Source organism: Balaenoptera borealis, assembly GCF_965194805.1.
Source record: "Balaenoptera borealis genome assembly, chromosome: 4".
Classification (NCBI taxonomy): Eukaryota; Metazoa; Chordata; class Mammalia; order Artiodactyla; family Balaenopteridae; genus Balaenoptera; species Balaenoptera borealis.
The window spans coordinates 28,750,131-28,771,736 of record NC_138861.1 but is presented as its reverse complement, the minus strand read 5'-3'; the positions used below and the strand labels follow the sequence as shown (position 1 = coordinate 28,771,736).

Sequence of the window (21,606 nt, the reverse complement as noted above, 5' to 3'; positions counted from 1 at the left end):
AAACTGAATTGAAGACTGTGACTTTTTTTGGAATGGCTGCCTCCAAGAAGGGGCATGGCTTTGGGTGAGGGCAATGCATGGAGACGGGTCAGCTGAAAGCTGTCAACCACCAGCACTCCCAGCAGCCGGGGGAATGAGCGCCCCAGACCTGGATGGTACCCTATGGTATGGCATCAATTACAACAACTAATACTTTTAAGGTGTATGTAGAAAGGTGGAACTAAGAAATAAAAGTTCGGTTGAAGTGAAGGAAAAGAGAGAAATCTAAGACTCTTTTAAACTCTAAATGATCAAACTTCCTGTTGATCTTAACTCTGTCTCAATCTCTGAGGGTAACTTACAATATATGTTGTCAGACTCATGTGGAATTATTTTGATATACCAAACAGAGATTGAACTAATATATTATGTATCTATAATTAAACAAAGAAAGTGTTTACCAGTGAAAAGGGCTTTGCTAGGGTTTCATGTATTTGTAGTAGGTGGAGAGGACAGCTGGAAAATTCTGACCTGACTCACTAAAAATGGCATAAGAGAACTCCCTAAATGGCAGTGCTAGTGCTTGAAACTTTTGCATGCCCTAGACTTCCACACTAGGATTTTAGATATGATGAAAAACAGCCAGACCATGAGAAAACTGCTTTTTTATAATCAGTTCTCCCGTGTGAAGGGGCCCAGTTGAAGTAAAGGCCCCAAATAACATAATATTGTGTACAGCACCCTCCCAGATGGCCTCTTCGAGTTCACATGGGGATGAAGAGTACTTTATTGCTGGAGTTACAAACATATTGGTGTGCACTACGAGAGCCCAAATTCAAAGCTGCTCTTGATGCAAAGCCCTGAAAAGTATTGCTTTAGTTCTTCATGATAATCAACCCAAACTGACTGCTGTGCATTCAAATCTTCCTACCTACCCACATGTAAATAATTGGAAGGAGTGGAATGTTATTAATATAAAACAACTATTTCTTATTGTTTATAGGCTGGTATATATTGGGTTTCTCTTTAATAAGCAGAGAAAGTAACAAGTCCAGTTGAATGTTGATGTAAACTATGGGATTTCTGGCTTCAGAAGTGTAACTAGAAGAATAATGAACAAGGCTGTTATGGAAGAAAATTTCTGGAACTTAAGCATTGCCATTATGAGTTGGTTTATCTTTCTTACTCTGAGTTTACAGAGTATTGCAACAAATTACAAAGTTTACAACAAATCTTTTACGACAGTCTTATAATGTGTCTTTTCTACACTTTAGCTCAAGCAGGAAAAGTAAACAAAATAAAGTTCCCTCTTTACAATAGTCAAGACTAGACCAAGAAAGCAAACCCAAAACTGTTAAAACAAACCAACAAACAGAAACAGCCTCTAAATGTAATGCTCTTTTAATGCATGTAAAGTTTCTATTGACAAAGCACCCTTTCCCCTACCATCTTTATTCTGCCCTTCATCTCAGCCCCATCTTCACAAGATTTGCACTTAGTATTTGTAAAGCTGTATAAAAATTCACTTAGCCTGTCTGTATCATTTAAAGAGAAAACTTTTGTTATTACATCATACTTGATAGTTCATGTATTATAATAGAAATAGAGCAGGTCCTTTGTGCAGGTTGCTTGGGTTCATCGTTGGTGTGAGCGGATGAAATGAAGTCTGAGAAGACTTGCCTTAACAGGACCGTTGCAAATAAAACCAGACAGAGTGGAGGATCCTATGAACCAGAACACTTTAAGTCACAAAGGTGGTATAGTTGTAATTAATGATTTTTCAAAGGCTCTTTTAATTGAAGGCAATACTGCGTTAATGTTGGGGAGGGGCAAGCATGACTGTTTGGTGCCACCTTAGGGCACAGAGTTTTCCCTAACTTGTATAACATAAGAATCACTTGGGTCACATATTAACAGACTGCCAGAGCCATCCCCCCTGGAGATTCTGAATCACATCTGAGGTGGATTCTGAAATCTGTATGTTTAACAAGTCTCTCTGGGTTTGATACGACGGGGCAAGAGAAGGAACTGCCCTCGCTTCTGCTATAGCCCAGAATGCTATGTAGCGTTCCTAAGAAACTGCCTTTTGCTGAACTGCACTCTAAAAATAACAGTTTACAGAAACAAATAGGGCTAGGGAAGGCCACGCAAAACCTGTGTCATGTTGTAACCAGAGCACTAACAAAAACAATAACAATCCTAATTAAGACAAACAAAAAGCTACAACATTAAAGAAATATTGTACTACAGTAAATACAGGATTTTCTTATTGAAAGAAAGTGAAAGCTGGCTTAATGAAAAGTATGTAAAGAAGGATTAGACTGTCAAATCGTGGAGACAAAGACAAAAACTGTAAAACGATATGGGAGAATCAAGCATCACGCACCTCCTAGACCGAGCAAGTGGCCAAATCGATTCTAGAGGAAGCCCAGGAGGTGAAGGGGTCCCACACACAGCATTATATTCTTCTGTTGCTTGCTGCCTCCCCTGTGTTAATATAACTTGCACTCAGTTTTTGTTACTTGTTGGCAACTGCGGTGAAATTGCTTATGCCCAAACCAAATTCCATATTATACTGACATCTTCACCCTATTTAACAATAACTTTTGAGGTAATGTGTGTAATGGAAACACACGTTTTAGAAGTAAAGGACTGAGATTGGTTATGTTGATGGCTACAGGAATGTACGTTAAATTAGCTTTCTAAGAGGATATTTAAATAAAGAGACTTGAAGTGTTCATACTTTTAAACTCAGTGACTTCCTTGCAAGCATCCCTGAGGCTGCTCCTGGCACCACTGCGCACTCTTCCGGCTGCCACCCTTCCCAGCACATGCATTCAGCACAGCCCCACTTCTTCAACCCTCTACCCTTCTATGCAAGGTCTAGGAGAGCCCACACTCTAGCTGCAAGGGAGGCTGGCAAATCAAGTATCTGGCATCTCTGTCAGCTTCTATAGTTGGGGGTGGGGATGAGTCCTGAACATAGAAGGAGGATTCAGATGCTGAAAGGAAAAATAGAAAGCCATATCCTTTAAAGATATCAATTTTATAGCAGTAAAAATTGTAATTTTATCAGATAACTTGTTAATTGTTATCATACAGCCATATACCCACAGGACGGTATTCATATACCAGCACTTGAAATCTGTTTTTCAAGGATGATTTAATGACTTGGGAAATTCTTTTCTTTATTTCTTATTACTATATCTCTATTTACTACATATTTACAAAGTAGAAAGACTAGAAGGATATACACCAAAGTGTTATCTGCATTTATTTCTCGTTTATAAAAAAAATTATGGGTAATTTTAATTTTCTTTTCTATACCTTTCTATATTTTCCAAATATTTCTTAATGATCAAAAAGCAATAAATGGGTTACTTTTTTTTAAGTGGAGTTCGTTTGAACCCCCCAAAGATAGTACTTAACAGAGGATGGATTGTAGAACAAAGCTGAAAAAAAAAAAAATCAGATAATCATAAACATAATCCTGTTAGGATTTTTTTTAATAAAATAGTAGCTTAATTAAATGAATGCATAATAAAATTATTACATCTTTCTTTCATTGCATATACTATAAACGATCATTGTGATTGATCATTCTTGATAAATTCATATCTTATCATAGATAAGGACATCTTAGGGCCTAGTTTTTTAAACTTGGAGCTGCCAACTATTCAAAGATTGCAACAAGTGCTTTCATCTTATCCTGGGCAACTATCTGAGGCTTAGTGTAAAGGCTTAGTTGAGATTTTAAAGGCCTGGTTAGGGATTACTCAGTTCCTACTTTCCAATGATGACTGTCATAATAAGTATCATTTGAACACTTTTGTGTTATATACTGTACTACACATTTTATACATGTTGCTTGTTAATTCTCATAACTCAATAAGTGAGGTATAATTTCTCCATTTTGCTAAGGGTAAACCTCAAAGAGATATTTAACTTGCTCAAAAATCTTACAGCCACGAAGTTGTAGAATCCAAATGCAAACCCATGTCGGTTTGAAGTTTAACAGGGCCAGGCCAGCATGAGGCATTAAATGCTAGAAAGTCAAGTCAAATCAGGTCAAGGTTCAAATGTAGAGAAGACCAAGTACAAACACCAAATTGTACAGTCAGAGTAGATGGTGATTTCAGAGCCTAGAGGTAACATGGGATGAAAAGAGGAGGAGAGCAAGGTAGGTCAGCAACAAACAATAAGACTTCCTTGGCCATTACATGAACACCCAAGAGCATTTGCCACTGTCTTTGCAGGCTGCTACAGAGATGGTATGAAGCACACGGGGAGGTCACGCTGCCTGCGTGACACAGGGCAGAGAGGAGATCACGGTCTCTACAAAAGTGGGTATTATTCACAGTCCAATTCCAGTCTGTGAAGCCATTGTAACTGGTAGTGAAGACCCAGGGACCTAGGCTGAGCCATAGGAAGGAAGATGTAAACATCCTGAAGCCAAACTCCTGGGTTTGCATCCCTACTTTACTACTGATTAATTGTGTAGTCGTGGTTGGGTTTCTTGTGCTCAGTTTCCTTCCTTGTCTCTAATAATGAAAGCTAATACTTCACAGAGTTACTGCGAGCATGTAATGACAATATACACAAAGCAGTGCTTGGAACTGTACACAGGGCAAGCTCAGTACATAGTCTGTACCACTGGCTTTTAAGCATGACCTTTTTAGTCTAAAAGAGACCAGCCACACACAGAGGGAATTAGTGAGAGAGGATATAGTCTAAAGCTCATCAAGTCACCAAGGGGCTAAATTCCCTCAACATCAGGTGTGGACACAACAGACTATTTTAGGATCCCACTCACCAAATCCCCTGCCAGCCATGCTCTCATGGGTTCAGGGACTTGGCAGGAAGGACCCCACAGGTGGCAGACCTTAGAACTCTTCACTGGGTAGGCCAGAGATTGACAGAGCCTCCAAACAACAGACCAGTCATGTTGATTTGATTTAAGGCAAGATTCCAGATGCATTATTAAAGTGATGGTTAGCACTCAGATGAGGGAGAAGAGAAAAGTAGGGACCAGCCTACACTCACTGTCATTCACTCACAACACACAATTTATCTCTTTGGCTTACCAGCCCCTAAATTTAGGTAAAGAAATATGACAACTGGCTTCAAATATTTTAAATACTGTTGTGTGCATGTGTAAAGATTACATTTGTTCACAAGACCCTAAGATCCAAGGAACCGAAGCTACTGAAAAATAGATCTCAGTTCAATAAAAGGCTTTTCTAACAGTCTGAACCAGAGGCTGCAAACTGCCTGCCAAATTTATCCTTTGTGCAATCTTTTGTTTGGTTCACAAATAGGCATACTACATACACTGTGCATACTGTGTGTTCACAATTTGTGCAGTTGTGCAAAGTGACCCGGAAACTTTCACATTAAAATCCAGATTACTGTCTTCTCTTAAGAAATCCCATGACGTGTGCAAGGCCTGCATTCCCTTAGAGTAACAAGACACTGGTACTGAATGGAAGCCCCTTCTGTGGCTGGCTATATGCATTCCAGAAGGCCATTGTCCCCACCTGACCCAGACACTACTTTATACCATCTGTCTGAAATGCATTTGATATCTCAGATAATCTTAATAAATGCAAAGAAAGTTCCCCTTCCCTCATTAAAAAGATTCTCTGATTCTTTAATTTCCCGAGTCTAAAAGTCACTCAACAATCTCCATTTTTTGTTGTTGTTAGTTGTTTATGACACTATCAGGCCCTGTGTGTCCTTTTCAATAAGAATCTAGCACCATTCTCTGCTTTAAACATATGTCCTATTTGGTAGTTCTTTGGCCAACAGCTGCAATGTTTCTCTCTCTCAAATTTCAAAGCAACTTTAAGAATAAGGACAGGAAATTCAAGTGCTTCAAAAGAACTTTTTGATTCTCTCCTGTAGCTGATAAATGCATGCTGAAGGGTAAATTACTGTAGCAGCTATCTATTTTTAAACGACTTCTGTCCCATTACTTCAATACATGCTGCGATTAAATACATTGGATTTTTTTATATTCAACTACATCAAGACCTCCTCCTTGAACTCTGCAGACTTTATTGATTTATATTCTTCAGAAAGTAAAAATCTTGAAAGGAACAGTTTCATTAATGTGTTAAGGTAGATCATGCTATTAGCATAAATGAGAAAAATAGACTCACAGTAGCATTGTTCAAAATAAAATGGTGATTAAAAACAAAAATAAAAAACCTAGGCAGGGTTTGTTGGTATCAGGTAAAGAAAATAAAGCTGTTTTTGCTCAAGCTAAAACTGCTGGCTAACACTTAGATGTAGTAACATGTGGGAGGTTGTTTCTAAATATAATGTAAATTAATCCCCTTAGTCATTAGGTATCAGGCAGTCTTACTATCCTTAAAACTCAGAAACAAGAAAATCCTCAGGAAATTCTCAGTAGAAGTAAGATATTAGTCAGTTTTTATAAATGTGTCTGCTAAATAATATTAAGTAAAATACTCATTTCTGTGATTAATATACAGTAAGAAAATACAAAATAAAATATGACTTGATGGAAAGCAAGCTACCTGATGTTTTAAAACGTGAAAAATCCATTTCTAAAATGTTTCCTTACTTAAAAGTGTTCTCTTAAAATTGTTCAGAAGCACATAACACTAAAAGTAACCTATTTTCTTTGTTTCTATTATTTAAAAGATAAATTTGAATTTTACTGAAAACTTTTAGAAAACTACAATGTTTTGAGAGATGTATAGGATTTCTTGATTAAAGACCTCTAAATATCTGTTCCTGAAATATTTCCAGCTCTATCTTAAATAAGTAAATCCAGAAAAAATACTTGATTCAAACATTCTTGTTTCAAAGGCATTGCAGACATGGTTAATCCTCTGTGAGTTTATTTTGAATAAAATCAAGCTCAGTCAGAATGACCATCATTAAAAAGTCTACAAATAATAAATGCTGGAGAGGGTGTGGAGAAAAAGGAACCCTCCTACACTGTTGGTGGGAATGTACATTGGTGCAGCCACTATGGAGAACAGTATGGAGGTTCCTTAAAAAAACTAAAATAGAGTTACCATATGATCCAGTGATTCCACTCTTGGGAATATATTCAGAGAAAACTGTAATTCGAAAAGATATATGCACCCCAATGTTCATAGCAGCACTATTTACAATAGCCAAGACATGGAAGCAACATAAGTGTCCACTGACAGATGAATGGATCAAGAAAATGTGGTCTATATACACAGTGGAATATTACTCAGCCATAAAAAGAAGGAAATAATGCCATTTGTAGCAACATGGATGGACTTAGAGATTATCATACTAAGCCAGACAGAGAAAGACAAATATCATATAATATCACTTATATGTGGAGTCTAAAAAAATAATACAAATGAACTTATTTATAAAACAGAAATAGACTCACAGTCATAGAAGACAAACTTATGGTTACCAAAGGGGAAAGTGGGAGAGGGATAAATTAGGAGTTTGGGATTAACAGATACACACCACTGTGTATAAAATAGGTAAACAACAAGCGCCTCCTGTATAGCACAGGGAATTATACTCCATATCTTGTAATAACCTATAATTGCAAAGAATCTAAAAAAGAATATATATGTATATATATAAGAAACTGAATCACTTCGCTGTATACCTGAAACTAACACAACATTGTAAATCAACTACATTTCAATAAAAATTAAAACCAATGAAAAATTTTTTTAATCAAGCTGATTTTAAAATGCCAACAACCTGGATCCCTGCCTCCATTTTCTTCTAAATAAACATAGAAGAAGTCTGTTGTATGAGATCATGAAGAAAGAACTGTCTGTCTTGGGTGGCAGGGTCAGGCCTGAGGATCAAAAGGTGGAGTTCTTCTGATTATGGACAGCTGAGTGAAAATTTACAAGAACCGAAATGAGAAGAAGCATTACAGGCAGAAGTGACAGCTTGTGGAGAATTACGGTAATGGGAGGAATGTGGGGTATTTGGAAAATATCAGTTTCTTGTGCCTAGAATGGAGGCTATAGTAGAGTAATATGGTGCTAGAAAAACCATACCTTTGAAACCATTTGGGTGTCAGTTTAAATCCTGATTCAGGTATTACTAAAATCTTCTTTCAGGTGATAAAAATAATCCACATGGCAGTAGGGGATAGATCTGACTTAACAACAATTTGTATGAAAAAATACTTGTTAATCACGCCTGTTCTGTGCTCTACATTCTAAGGGAAACACTGGCAACCAGTAGAGAACAATTAAGAGAGAAGACGTTGTTTAATTTGAAGAAAGTACTATCTTTGAATATTTGAAGGACTTTCCTATAAAAGATAATTACGTGATCTTTCCGAGAATGGTATTTTTTGTGAAAGGGCATCTCAATCGGACTAACAGAGCGCTTTGTAGCCATGAGAACTGCCTTATAATTCTCACAAAGACAAAAGCCCTTTCTCTCTAGAAAGCAAGGCTGGATGACCATCCGGCGGAGACGCTGTGGATGGGATTCCTGCGGCAGATACGAGACCCCCTGTGGCTGTTAACAGCCTCTCAAATTCTAAGATTCAAGTGTTTTATCATTTCATATATTGGCTTGCAAAAGTCACGGCAGATCTCATTGTTTTGATTCTTCTCTTTATTCATACCAGTTTTGAAATCGGTTTTTTTTCTTACCTTTCCTCTTTTTATTGAGTTAAAATTCTACTTGGGTCACTTTCTTTCCTCGTCACCCTATCTAATCTACTATGTTGGTACCCCTAATGATAAGAATTTATTCCCCCTAACATATTTGCATCAGCCTAAAATTGCATTGCATCACTCCATTTCTATCACTATCATCACTATGGAAAAACTGGAAGAAAAAGAAAAAACAGGATTTACTCATACGAAAGCAAATGGATTTTAGAAAAGTAATGACCAACTGTTTATGACTCCAAACTAAAAAAAGATGAAATTATACTTTCGTAATATTAGAATAATAATAATGCAGTAAAAATATAGAAATATAATGCACAAATAAAGTGTCTTAGAGGAACAAGGAGGTTTTGAAGGTTTTGCCTTCATTATTTAATCACCCAGAAATCCTGCGGGATATAAATTTTTATCCTCAGTCATAAATGAGGAAGCTGAGGTTCAACATAGTTAAATAACACGCTAGAGCTCGAAGAGCCAAGAGAATTGGCTTTGAACTAATGCTCTGATTCTGAAACCTGTGTTTTTAGGCTATCCAGACTCTCTCCCCTTAGCAGAAGCAAAATGGCATTTAGAACAGAGGCTGTGTTTTTTAAATATTTAAGGAAATAACACAGAGTAAGACATTAAGTGAAAAGCTATAGAGTTTTGGCACACAGCTTCCAGATTAAGAGATAAAGCACATCAAAGTTATGCATGTGAAAATGTTACAAGACAGGTGCAAAAACTTAGCTTGAAGGAGCTAAATGGTACAGTGTTGGTAGGTATCACCCAAGCCCAGGATACATTCCTTCCAAACAATTGAAATTAGCTAGTTAGAGAAGCCCTACTGCTAGTATGGAATTTTTACAAAAGTTGCTTAGTGCATCTTTAACTTCAGTACAAGTCTATGAGCCTTTTTTCAAAGGTATCTGCCCATCACATACCAGAACACCTTGCACAGTGTTGGCACATTAAAAGTAACATGAGGCAAGATTGACTGATTGAATGAATGAATGAATGAAATTATATAAAACCAAATAATGGGGATAGGTACAAGAATAACACATATAACAAAAGGTTTACCTGTACAGAACACTCCATTCTTAAGGGATCTCCATCGTATTTGCCAATGTATAGGGTTTCCTGGTTACTAATAATTAATTAGTATTTATCTAGCATTTTCCCTGTGCCAAGTGCTGTGCTAAGTATTGCGCATGGATTTGCTCAGTCATTGGTCATGAAATTCCTTTGAGACTGTTCAGTAGGGAGGTAGACAGCACAAACTCTGGAGCCAGACTGCATGAATCGGCTCCACATTTACTTGTAGCGTCAGCTTGAGCAAAATACTTAACCTCGCCATGCTCAGTTTTCTAATCTATAAAATGAGATAAAAAGAGTTTCTCTCTTACAGGACATAGAGTGCTTAGTTCAGCCCTGGCATAGAATACATAAAAAAGTGTTAGCTGTTATCATTCAGATCTAGAGCCACACTGCCTGGGTTCTAATCCCACTTTCACCTCTAACTAACTATAGGATCATGAACAAATAACTTAATTCTCAGAGACACAGTTGTGTTATTTTCAAACAGATGACAGTAATACATCCTGAGGTTATTTATCGATTACATAAGTTAATATACAAGTGCTGAGAAGAGTGCCTGGTGTACAAAAACACTCAATAAATGTTGACTATAATAATCCTCATTTTATAGGTGAGAAAACTGAAATTCTCACATGCCCTGTGAGTGTGGTCCAGGACTCAAACCCGGACAGACTGACTCCAGTGTCTTAATTCATTTTAGGTGATCTCAAACTAACGTTGAAGTGTTAAAGAAATGCTACCTAATAACAACAATATTTTAGATTATAACCTAATTATTTTGGATATACAATTGGATGAGAACAATCTGTGTTGGACTCCAAGTAATCATTTTACTAATAGCTCTTTAAAATGAGGGTATGTAAGTTGAAGGCAACATCATAAAATGATCGGAGTACTTCCATTTCTACAGCAATAATACTTGGCATGAGCGCTCTCAGAGAATCTTAAATATGTCTGTCTCTCTCCTTCCTCACCGCTTGTTTCCAAACTCCAACTACTTCAAGTCTCTCTATATCCTCTGATTTCTGATTTTCTTCTATCTTGCCCTGAAAGACCATGGACTTATCCAGTGCCAAAAGTTGGAAAAAGCATTGGAAAAAGCATGGGTTTGTAGTTAGACAAACATTGGTAAATTAACGTAACAGCGGATCTTATGTTGTGAATATTAAAACAGTGTTCTTAATTTCCCCCTTTCAGCTTTTCGTCACCAATTTGAGCCTGAGGTTTATTGCTCTAGGGAAGGAAAGAGCCTAGAACAAAGTCAGTATTGCTCAACTTTGATTCTCAGAGCTAACTTTTTGAACTCTTTAAGGGAGAAAGTGGACTTGAAAGCCAGGCTGTCAGGACAAAGAGAGAAAAAGTTGTCTACCTCACAGAGCACCACGTTAAGCCCACTTTAAGCACGTGGAGATGCAGGGCTGGTGCACCAGATCACAGAATCCAGGATGTGGCATAAAGGAGGTGGGAAGCCCACCCTTCCAGCCTGGCTGAAGAAAAGTAAGCAAACGTAGGTGAGATATATGTGTCCTGCTCTCCTATCTCAGAGTATTCAATTTAGGGAAATGCCTAAAACACAAGCACTTTTGTCCTACTTTACGTAGGGAAGGGATGGGAGGTGGCAACCAATTAAAAGCTGTAGCATCGTGTGATTAGGCAGAAGAAGGGTCTTAGCTGAGTTCTCCTAAAATAGATGTTCCCACCTGACCCCAACATAGCACACAGAAGTCAGCTCATAGTCTGACTTGGCTCAGAGTCAGGCAGTCAGTGTGGCAAGGGCAAAGTGTTCCAGGGACTGAGTGGCTGTCAGAGAGATCTTAAGGCTAATCACCAAAGAGACCTTGGCCCTGACCCTGGATTTATAGAGAATAGACAACAACCTCAGCCTCTAACAGGGCAAGCAGTAGTCATAGGTAAACAAGAGGCATTTCCATAGGGACAAAAGGACAGTACACAGGTTTGAAAAAACATCTTAGAGACCATCTCTTTCCCTTCACCACAGGATGCCCCCTTCAGTATACACAGACACCATGTTGGAGAGAAGGAGGTTGAGAAGGAGGAGACCAAAATACTGGGATTTAGACCAAAAAAATATTAGGTTGCCTAAAGACTTAAATTGGATTAGACTAAAATTATTGCATTAGAATAAATTGTTCCACTTTGCTACTCTGTAGATTAGATCCTTGAAAGGAAGATCAAATACGTGAGAGAGAACATAAACTGCATGTTCTTTTTATATCCGTGTGTATAAATTTGTGATCCTCCTTATACCAATAGATTTTCTTTTTAACAAGGACCAATAGTTTTCAGAAATTTTATCAGCACAAAAGTCAACCATACAGAAAGGAATTCTCATTTATTGTCAGAAGCCTTGTATGTCACGTAACGTGAATGCTGAGGACACTGAGACTCAGAAGTAATAACAAGCATACCTTAAACTATGTGCCAGTCACCGTGCTAAGTACGATGCATGTATTATCTCAATTAAACTTCATGTAGTAGGTACTAATGTTGGTCCATCTTTACAGATGAAGAAACCAAAGCTTTTGAGGTTAAGTAACTTCACCAAGGTCAATAGATACAGGATTGAGACCCAAGGCCACTTTACTGCAGAGCGTGAGCTCTCAACTGCTACCCGCTCCTCCTAGAATACAAGAGCAGAGTGACCTGTCCGTTACGTTGGTACTAGTACTGCTATACGGAATAGATCTGACAATAACTTTCCTCTATGTGGAAAGGGATTCACAGAGATACTTGAGCTGGAGAATAAAAGTGAAAAGGAAGGACAGAGTGATGTGTGATAATTATTTCAGGTTCATTCCAAGAGATACATTTTAGCAAGAATAGACTGTTTCTTTAAAAAAGAAAATAGAAACATAGGTAATGCCTGTGTTTTTTCAGACTGAAGAAAGTTCACTGTGGATACTTTTTTTAAAAAACAAACTTTCCATAACAAATGGAAGACAGGAAAAAAAGAAAAGGAGGGAGGAAGGAAGAAAGAGGGGGAAAAAGAGAACTTTGTGCAGCAAGGACTCTGGATTTCATATAACATTTCTACTTACTTTGTAGCAGCGCTGGCCGTGCTCACAGAATTGATTTAATACCAGGATTCTTCTACCTAAAATCAAAATAAATATTCGTTTAAATAGACAAATGAAATTTGCTCTATGAAACATACACATAAATAGTAGATTTTAAGTTATTAAAAATTTTTAATAAAATTGTATCAGGATAAATGGGCAAAGGGGGTATAAATTTATTAAATAGAAAATTAAAAACAACAACAACAAAAGTATATCAATATATATTTATCACTTCTAAATTTTCTCATTTCTCATTTCTGTATAACTTAATAATAGTATTTTAAAATATTTGTTGCACAAGCAAGTACCAGAAAGCTTGAATTCTGCTTCTCATCCTCATTTCTAACATAAATTTGAGAACAAATTGGTTTTGACTTTTAGAAATTATTTTTGTCCAGTGTAAAATATATTGCTATTTCTTTTAGCATAAAAACTCGTGTAAAAACTTATAATCTGTAAAATAATTAAAATTTCATGTCCCGCAATTTTTTTCACTTAGTCTGCTTCTATAATGTGTCAAAAATGTAAACCAAAAAGAAAAACAGTCAGTTGAGGACCTACATCAGTGTTTCTAAAAGTGTGATATCCAGACCCCTGGGAACCCCTGAGATACTTTCAGGGAGTCTATGAGGTCAGAGCTATTTTCATAACAATACTATGATGTTAGTGTCTTTTCCACAGTGTTGGCATTTATATTGATGGTGAAAAGCTATCGCAGGAGAAACAGTACTTAAGCACAGATCAAGGTAATGACACCCAATGTGCTTATAGTGTACTTGAAATAAAAATACTAATGATGATAATAGTAATATGATTGTAAGTTTCACTCAATGGTGCTCTTCATGAAGCAAAAGAAATGTTAATTTTAAAAAATTCAAGCCTTAAGTCATGTATTTTTAATACTCTGTGTGAAGAAATGGGACCTACGCTTAAAGCTCTTCTTTTTTGCGATTGTTGTTGTTGTTGAGCTATAAGTGATATATAATACATTAGTTTCAGATGTACAACATAGTAATGATTTAATATTTTTATATATTGCTAAATGAGCACCACGATAAGTCATAACATCCATCACCACACAGAGCTACAATTTTCTTTTCTTATGAAGAGACTTTTAAGATCTACTCTCTTACCAACTTTTAAAGCACTTCTGCTGCATATAGAAGTACAATGCTGATCTCAAGGGAAAGCTCTTAGGCCATTGTTTGAGTTGTGATCTGAAATAGCTGCTCTTTTCATGGAAATTTTTTTTACTTGAAAGACCAACTAACAATCCTGATTGTGATTATTCAGACTTGGGTGTTGGCAGATACTTTCTCAAAAATGAACAATGTAAGCCTCTTACTTTAAGGAAAACAACTAATTGTATCTGTTGCCAGTGATTGATTTTAAGCTTTCAACAAAAATTAGCAGTTTGAAAACTCATACCCAGCACTCAGGTTGATAGTTTCAAAATACTGAAAGGCTTTTCTATGGGATCTGTGGTGATATTAATGAATGTGATTTCATCATATTGAATAATAAAATATGTTAACATTTGGAAAATATGCATAGCTCAGTGAACCAATATTTTCCAACTAACCAATGCATGATGTTATAAAACCAAACGTGGTTAAAACATTGTCACATTGCAAGATAGACAAAAGGATTCAAATGCAATAGCACACAGAAAGTTCACTGATACGGCTTCAGATTCCACATTGCAACTAACCTTTAAGGATTACCACTTGCCTAGTTGTGGTGTAATATCAAAAAAGATTACTCATAATGACCTTTTTAAGGCTGTTAAAACAGCCTTCCCAAACTACATATCCATACATACTTCAACCAAAATAACATATTGCAACAGATTGAACTCAGAAGGAGATATGAAAACCCAACTGTCATGTACTAAGTACAAGAAATTTCAAAAATGTGAAACAATGCCACTCTTCTCACTGATTTTTTTATTTTAAAGAAGATGAATAATTTCAGTAAAAATGTTATTTACATTACACATAACTGGTTTATTATTTTAGAATCTTAAATGGATCCAGTTTCTCAGCTTTGATTTCTAAATGGTAATACTGATAGATATAAGCCATGTAAGCAACAACTCTTTAAAAATCTAAATAATTTTTAGAAGAGTAAAGTGGCCCTGAGACCAAAAAGTCTGAAACTACTGACCTAGGTGACACCAAATATTCAGATATTTAAATATAAAATATCCACAAAATAAACTATTCACTCCAGATACATAAAGTGGCCACATTTGAAATTTGCACACTCCCTTCACTGATCCTTGATGGAGTTCCTCCCACGCCAAGAGTCTCTTTCGGTCCTTTTGCTGTGATCCTCCTCTAAAGGCACAATTACAACTGTTAGAACTACAAAGACCCTTTAAAACACATCATGTCAACTCAACATCCTCTACCACACAAAATTAGAAATAGAAGTAAATTTGGGGGGTAGACTGAAGAAAAAGAAGAGAGAAATCAAACTCACAAGCCAAAATAGTGGGTCTCTCAAATTAATTTGCTTCACATAAATTCTCCTTAAAATTATTTATAGACACAAATACAATATAATAACTTGCAATCTAATATACCGGAAGTTGTATCCACATTGAAAAAGAAAGGAAGCAAAGAGCTTCCCTCCCCAGCCTGTCCCTTGATCTCTGGGGACACTGGCCACCCAGAGATGATTGATCCCAAAGGACTCAACAAATTCCCGCAGTTCCCTCTCAGGCCCTCCCCAGCTTCGGAGGATGGCCTTCTGCGCTGCAGAGCTAATGCATGTCACACCTAAAGCTGCAGCAAGCAGAGCTCCAGAATTAAGCCACAATAATTATTCAGTGGTGTTTTCTGGCATTCTTTCAAAACAGACAACTTGGAAAACCAGTCTTTTACTACAGGCCAGAATATATTTCTAAAGTAATCATTTCAGACCTTTGCAGGGATACGTATACTTCCCTCTCTTAGGTAAACAGATGTGCACCAATAGTGCAATTGCAAAACAATCCAGGCCAAAATAATCCATATGCACCTGAAATAGTCAGATAATTGAGACAGTAGGGAATTGTTCTAGGGGTTTTATTTGTTTGGGGAACTAGGATTGGGAGATAACTTGAAACATCTGGAAAGTGGCCTAATTCGGTGATTTACTTTCTGTAAGCTGAGATTGTGAGGTGCTGTCCTTTCTACCAGATGATCAATGAAAGGGAAATTATCAAAGATTTTTGAGATTTGGGGGAGAAACATAAAAAAATAGAGTGAGAGATGAAAAGAAGCCTCAAAATGTCCCCTGAGCAGCAGATGCTCTCTCATTTAGTTTATAAAGTGTTAAAGCCATCTTAAATGAAATACAACATAAATGTTTCCTCTCCCTTTCCCTTACATTAGGTTACATAACTAGCCAACTGAACTTTGTGACGGATGGGTGTTTGGGGCTATCTCAAACAGCAAAACTGTGCAGTCTTATGACCCAATTCAGTTATCAGGGGAGCTCTAAGCTCCAAACTGACTGCGGCATTACATCTATTATTAAAGAGGATTTTTCTAAAAACAGATTCCATTGTTAGAGGCTTTATTACCAGAAGTTAAAATCAAAGAAGCATTCTGGATCATGGGGTGCAAACATAATTAAATACTAATCTAATTTATGTTAAAAAACATACCATCTGGTTATGAAGACCATGCCAGGATGTATATAAAGCATACACAAGAGTAAGTAGGGCCTCCCTGGTGGCGCAGTGGTTGAGAGTCTGCCTGCCAGTGCAGGGCACACAGGTTCGAGCCCTGGTCTGGGAAGATCCCACATGCTGCGGAGCAACTGGGCCCGTGAGCCACAATTACTGAGCCTGCGCGTCTGGAGCCTGTGCTCCACAACAAGAGAGGCCGCGATAGTGAGAGGCCCACGCACCGCGATGAAGAGTGGCCCCCGCTTGCCGCAACTAGAGAAAGCCCTCGCACAGAAATGAAAACCCAACACAGCCAAAAATAAATAAATAAATAAATAAATAAATATTAAAAAAAAAAAAGAATAAGTAAAACGAGCAAGACTAAAAATAGGTTAAAATTATTTTATATGTGTTGACATTTTTTAAAACTATGCTTAGGGAAAAAACAGAAAGGAATTATTATTTTTATTTTGAGCATTTATCTTTAGTTTTTAATTATTCTGCACAAGAATTTTATATATTAAGGACAGTAATCCTTTACCAGACATTTGTTACAATAATTAATAAATTGGTAAAATATTTAATAAGCAGAATAGAAAATAATCAATTTCAGAAAGGAATTATTATATACACAAAACGAACATTTTTTTCATTAGGATGGTGAACATCTTTTTTTTAATCTTTTCTCTGTTTTTCAAGTTTTTTGTTATTGTGTTGGTATTAGTTTCAAATTTAAAAAAAGTAATTGCAATAAGTCTGAAAAAATATGCCTTTGGAATAAGAGTTATTGAGGTTAAGAGATAAGATTGACTTGCATTCAGGCCAGGGAAGAAGGAACAGGTCATCTGCCAGGACAGTAGCTGATGGTGGTGGAGACGGAGCAGCTCTGGGTTGAACTCCAGGTCTCAAAGAAGCAGGTGACAATGACCCCTTACTCCTCCATCCTTGAAGCTCCTGGAAACAACCCTCCCTTGGACTCTGTTTGGGTGCCTCCTGATTCATTCTATGCAAGGACCCAAGGAATCTTTGGAGAGAAAAAGGGGCAGGGATCATCACTCATACTGAAACCTCACCTTTTAAAAGCCTGAACTCGGGATGTCCCTGGGACTGATTTCAGCCCTACGCAGCCTCTGCCAACATTCACCAATGTCTCTCTTTCCACTAACTGGAAGCATCAACAGACAATCTATATTACAATGTGGCACCATCCAGAGGGGAAGTAAGTGGATACAAGAAGGGAAAGGTGGAGCCTGTAAAGACAATCTTCCCAGCATTCACAATTATACCTGAGGGCAGTCCTGTTCCCCAACTTGTGTAGGGTGTTTGAATGGAAGTTGCGTGCTGCGGCCATTCTAGCTAGCCCTGTCCAGCCAGACATCCACAATGGGGCAGTCCAAGGCTAAATTATGCGTATTTTAAGGTTCAGACATTTCCAGGCATGTCTGGAGGACACACCACAGCAGGATTTGCACGAAGCACACAGGAACAAATGGAAATAACTCATCCTAAAGGAAGAGTTGTTCTGGAACACAAACTTGACCCAGTCTGGATGCCAAAATCTCAGAAGGAAAAGGAATTATTAGCAGCAGAACGTGATATTGGTGTCTGAGACTGCCTGCCCTCTAGCAATGAACTCACGATTTGAGTCCTGGGGAGAAGGGACTTCAGGTGATGCTGAAATATATAAAACCTCCAAAAAAACAAAAAACAAAAAAAACCTCTAAAAGCACAGGGCAGCTCTGCTGTAGGGCCTTTGACCTGCGAGCAGGAGAAGCTTCTCCCCTTTTATTCTTTTTATTTATTTATCTTTTTCCTTTAGAAGTCTTTATTAGATCGTAAATGTACAACAGCTTCTTAAGTCTACACAGGCACTTCAGTTTTTAAAAGGAATACATGTAACATTATGTCTCATTACACCATGATCCTGGATAGCAGCTTTTCAAAACTTTGTGAGAAAAATCTTGAAAAAGGTTCCACATGTCACCCGACTCTTACAAATTTTAACATTATCAAAGAAGGTATGTTTCTACACTCTTACAAAGACCACTAGAAAGAAACAGTTAAAAAGCTAAGAAACTGTCTCAAAAGCATTTTTTTTTCACAATCTTTCCTCCATAGTAAGGTAATGTTCTTAAATAATTCAAACCATTCACAAATGGCTCTCTGCATCTGCTCTGATGTCTTCCGCTCTGCATATTTCCGTATGACTGAGAGTTTCCACGACCTGAAGATGTTCTGTTACCTCTGGGGTCTCATTCTCTCCTATTCATACATCCTCTCCTATTTGCCCATGGCCAATAGAAAGAAACTCAGTATTGGCTGGTCCCTCCATAACCCCCACTTCCTCCACTGCCACCTGGACCATAGTTTCCTCCACCGTGTAATTCTCGTGCCCGCTACCAAAGTTTCCACTTTTCGCTAAGCTTAGTTAGAAGGTTGCTGGTTACGATTTCCGAAAACCACTGCCATTTCCACTTCCACACTTTCCTCCTCCATAGATGCCATACCACCCCCGGGGCTCCCCCCCCGGTTGCCAGGTCCAGGTCCTCTGCCACCGTAGCCTCCTCCATAGCCTGGGCCACCTCCAAAGCTGCCACCTCCAGGTCTTCCTCCACACCTACTAGAGCCATGACCAAGTCCACCGACCACCCCTGAATCCATCAGATCGTCCTCCAAGCTTACTTTCTCGTCCTGGTCCTGGTCCAACATTTCCACCACCGCCAGGAGAATCTCCGATGTTGCCTCCTCTTCCACCTCTAGAACTGTGGATTTCCTGCATCTGAGGTCGAGAAAAGGCCTTTCTTACTTCTGCATGATGACCGTGGATGGTATGGTATTTCTGCAGCACAAGTCTATCCACCGGATCACAGCCATCAAAAATAACAAATCCAAAGCCTCTTTTCTTTCCAGACTCCCCATCAGTAATTATCTCAATGACATCGATTTTTCCATATTTCTCAAAGTAATCTCTAAGGTGATGCTCCTCAGTATCTTCTTCAGTTCCACCAACAAGCAGCCTCTTCACGGTTAGGAAAGCGCCCCGCTGTCCAGAATCCTCTCTCAGGACAGCACATCTCGGGCAACCGTTTCCTATCCGTGGAATGAGGGCTGGCGGTCATGGCAGCATCACCTCGGCCGTGGATGAGAAAGTTACAAAACCGAATCCTCTTGAGCTTTTGCTGGCAGGGTCCCTTATGATCACACAGCCTGGAAGTTTTCCCCATTGCTGGTAGTAGTTCCTCAGATTTTCTTCTGTGGTTTCAGAGCTCAAGCCACCAATAAAGAGTTTATGGAATTCTTCTTGTTCCTTCTTCTTCCTCCAGAAAGTAACAGTTTTGAAACTTTCCTGCATCTTGGAGTCCATTGCTTCAGACATCTTCCTGAAGCTGAGGGAGATGAGGGAGATCTCAGGGGAAGATCACGAACCTGGAACCTGACCCGCCCCGGATCTGAGGTGAGAACGAACCTCCGATGCTCCAGCAACAACACCTTGTAGGAGCACCTCCATGCAGGACCCGGCGCCCTTGGATAATTCTTGAGCACCTTTCAGTTTTCTCCTGAGATGCAGACAGCCTGTAGCTTGCTGGGAAAAGCTGCTTCTCCTCTTTTAAACAGATGATGCCATGTGGTCTGTGTGAATGACAGCACAACCACCCGTCACGTACCGTTATTCTCCAGGTGCCAGTGACTAACATGCAAGAGTAGCCCCAGCACGGAGACCACAGCATGAGCCATAGGAAAGGAATTCCCTTTACCTCGTTGAAGCACAGAACACAGAAGAGACTACCGCAAGATCCTTCCGTGTTAGAAAGCAGCCCGACGCTGGAAGAGTGGAGTACCTTCGGTTTGGTTCAGTGTGGTCGCTCCAGGCATCAGTGGGAAATGGCAGTGATAGGAGTGCATAGGAAACCCTTCCTCTGCATCCATTCTTCTCCCGAGTTTTTGATCATCTTTACCATCACTACCCTGAACTCGGGTAGGTGGCCTATCTCCACTTCACTTAGTTCTTCTTCTGGGGTCTTAGCTTGTACCTTTGTCTGGAACATGTTCCTCTGCTGCCTCATTTTGCCTAAGTTGCTGTTTGTATCTTTATGTATCTGGTAGGTTGGTTACATTTCTCAACCTTGGAGAAGCAGCCTTTTGTAAGAGACGCCCAGTGAGCTCCAGCAGTGCACTCCCCTCTCACTACCGGACGTACATGCTCTAGGGGCGCCCCCTATGAGGGCTGACTACTGTGGCTGGTCTGGTGTCACTGGCCCTTAGTCCTACTGGTCACCAGGCCCTGCCTTCTGCGGAGGCTGCTGGCCACTGGTTGGCAGGACCAGTTCACCAGGGGGCTGACTGCAGAACCCCAGGGCATCCCGGGGCTTAAGGTGGATCACTAGTGGGCGGAGTCAGGGTCCAGAAGACTCCGGGGTTATTTCCTGCCCACTGGTGGGTGGAGCCAGGTCCTGTGGTTAGTACTGGCCTATCCCAGAGCTGGTGTCAGACCACTGAGGGGGCGGTGGGTTGTGAAGGCTGGCTCCTGACACGGTTGGATATGGGGTCCCGGGTGTCTCGAAGCTTGTGTTGACCTGCTAGGGGGCAGGGCCAAGGCCCAGCTGGTCCTAGGGCAGGGTCCGCAGGCTGCAGGATTGTGCTGTTCTTGTGTCCGGTGTCTGCCGCCTGGTGGGTGAGGCTGGTCCAGGGGCTAGAGCCAGCTTCCTGAGGGCAAGGTGGGCAGTAGGGGATTCTGGGGGTGGTGCCTGCCCACTGGTGGGTGGAGCTGGGTCCTGGCCCTCTGGTGGGTGGCGCCGTGTCTAGAAATGGCTGTGGGCTTACGAGGTCTCTGGGCAGCCTCTCTGGTGATGGGCGGGCCTGCACCCCAGCACTTGGCCCGAGCCATCCCGGCACTGGCGGATGGGGCCAGATCTCGGCGCTAATGAACTAGAGGGAGGTCCCCACTCTGCCACCTGCGAGTGTCCACGCTGTGGAACGAGCTCCCAGGAGTGGCTGCCACCAGGGTCTGTGTCCCCAGCGTGAGCTGCAGCTGCCCCCTGCTTCTCCAGGAGACTCTCCAAGACCAGCAGGGAGGTCTGGCCCAGACTCCTATCGGATTACTGCTTTTGCCCTGGGTCCTGGAGCATGTGAGATTTTGTGT

At 39.6% G+C, this 21,606-nt stretch overlaps 1 pseudogene across 1 annotated transcript; it reads right to left on the bottom strand.

The window, feature by feature from the left end:
* Window positions 1-16,525: 16,525 nt before the first annotated feature.
* On the bottom strand, window positions 16,526-21,050 carry LOC309628234 (heterogeneous nuclear ribonucleoproteins A2/B1 pseudogene; annotated as a pseudogene). Its single transcript has one exon. The product of its transcript is annotated as a heterogeneous nuclear ribonucleoproteins A2/B1 pseudogene (transcript).
* Window positions 21,051-21,606: the final 556 nt, after the last annotated feature.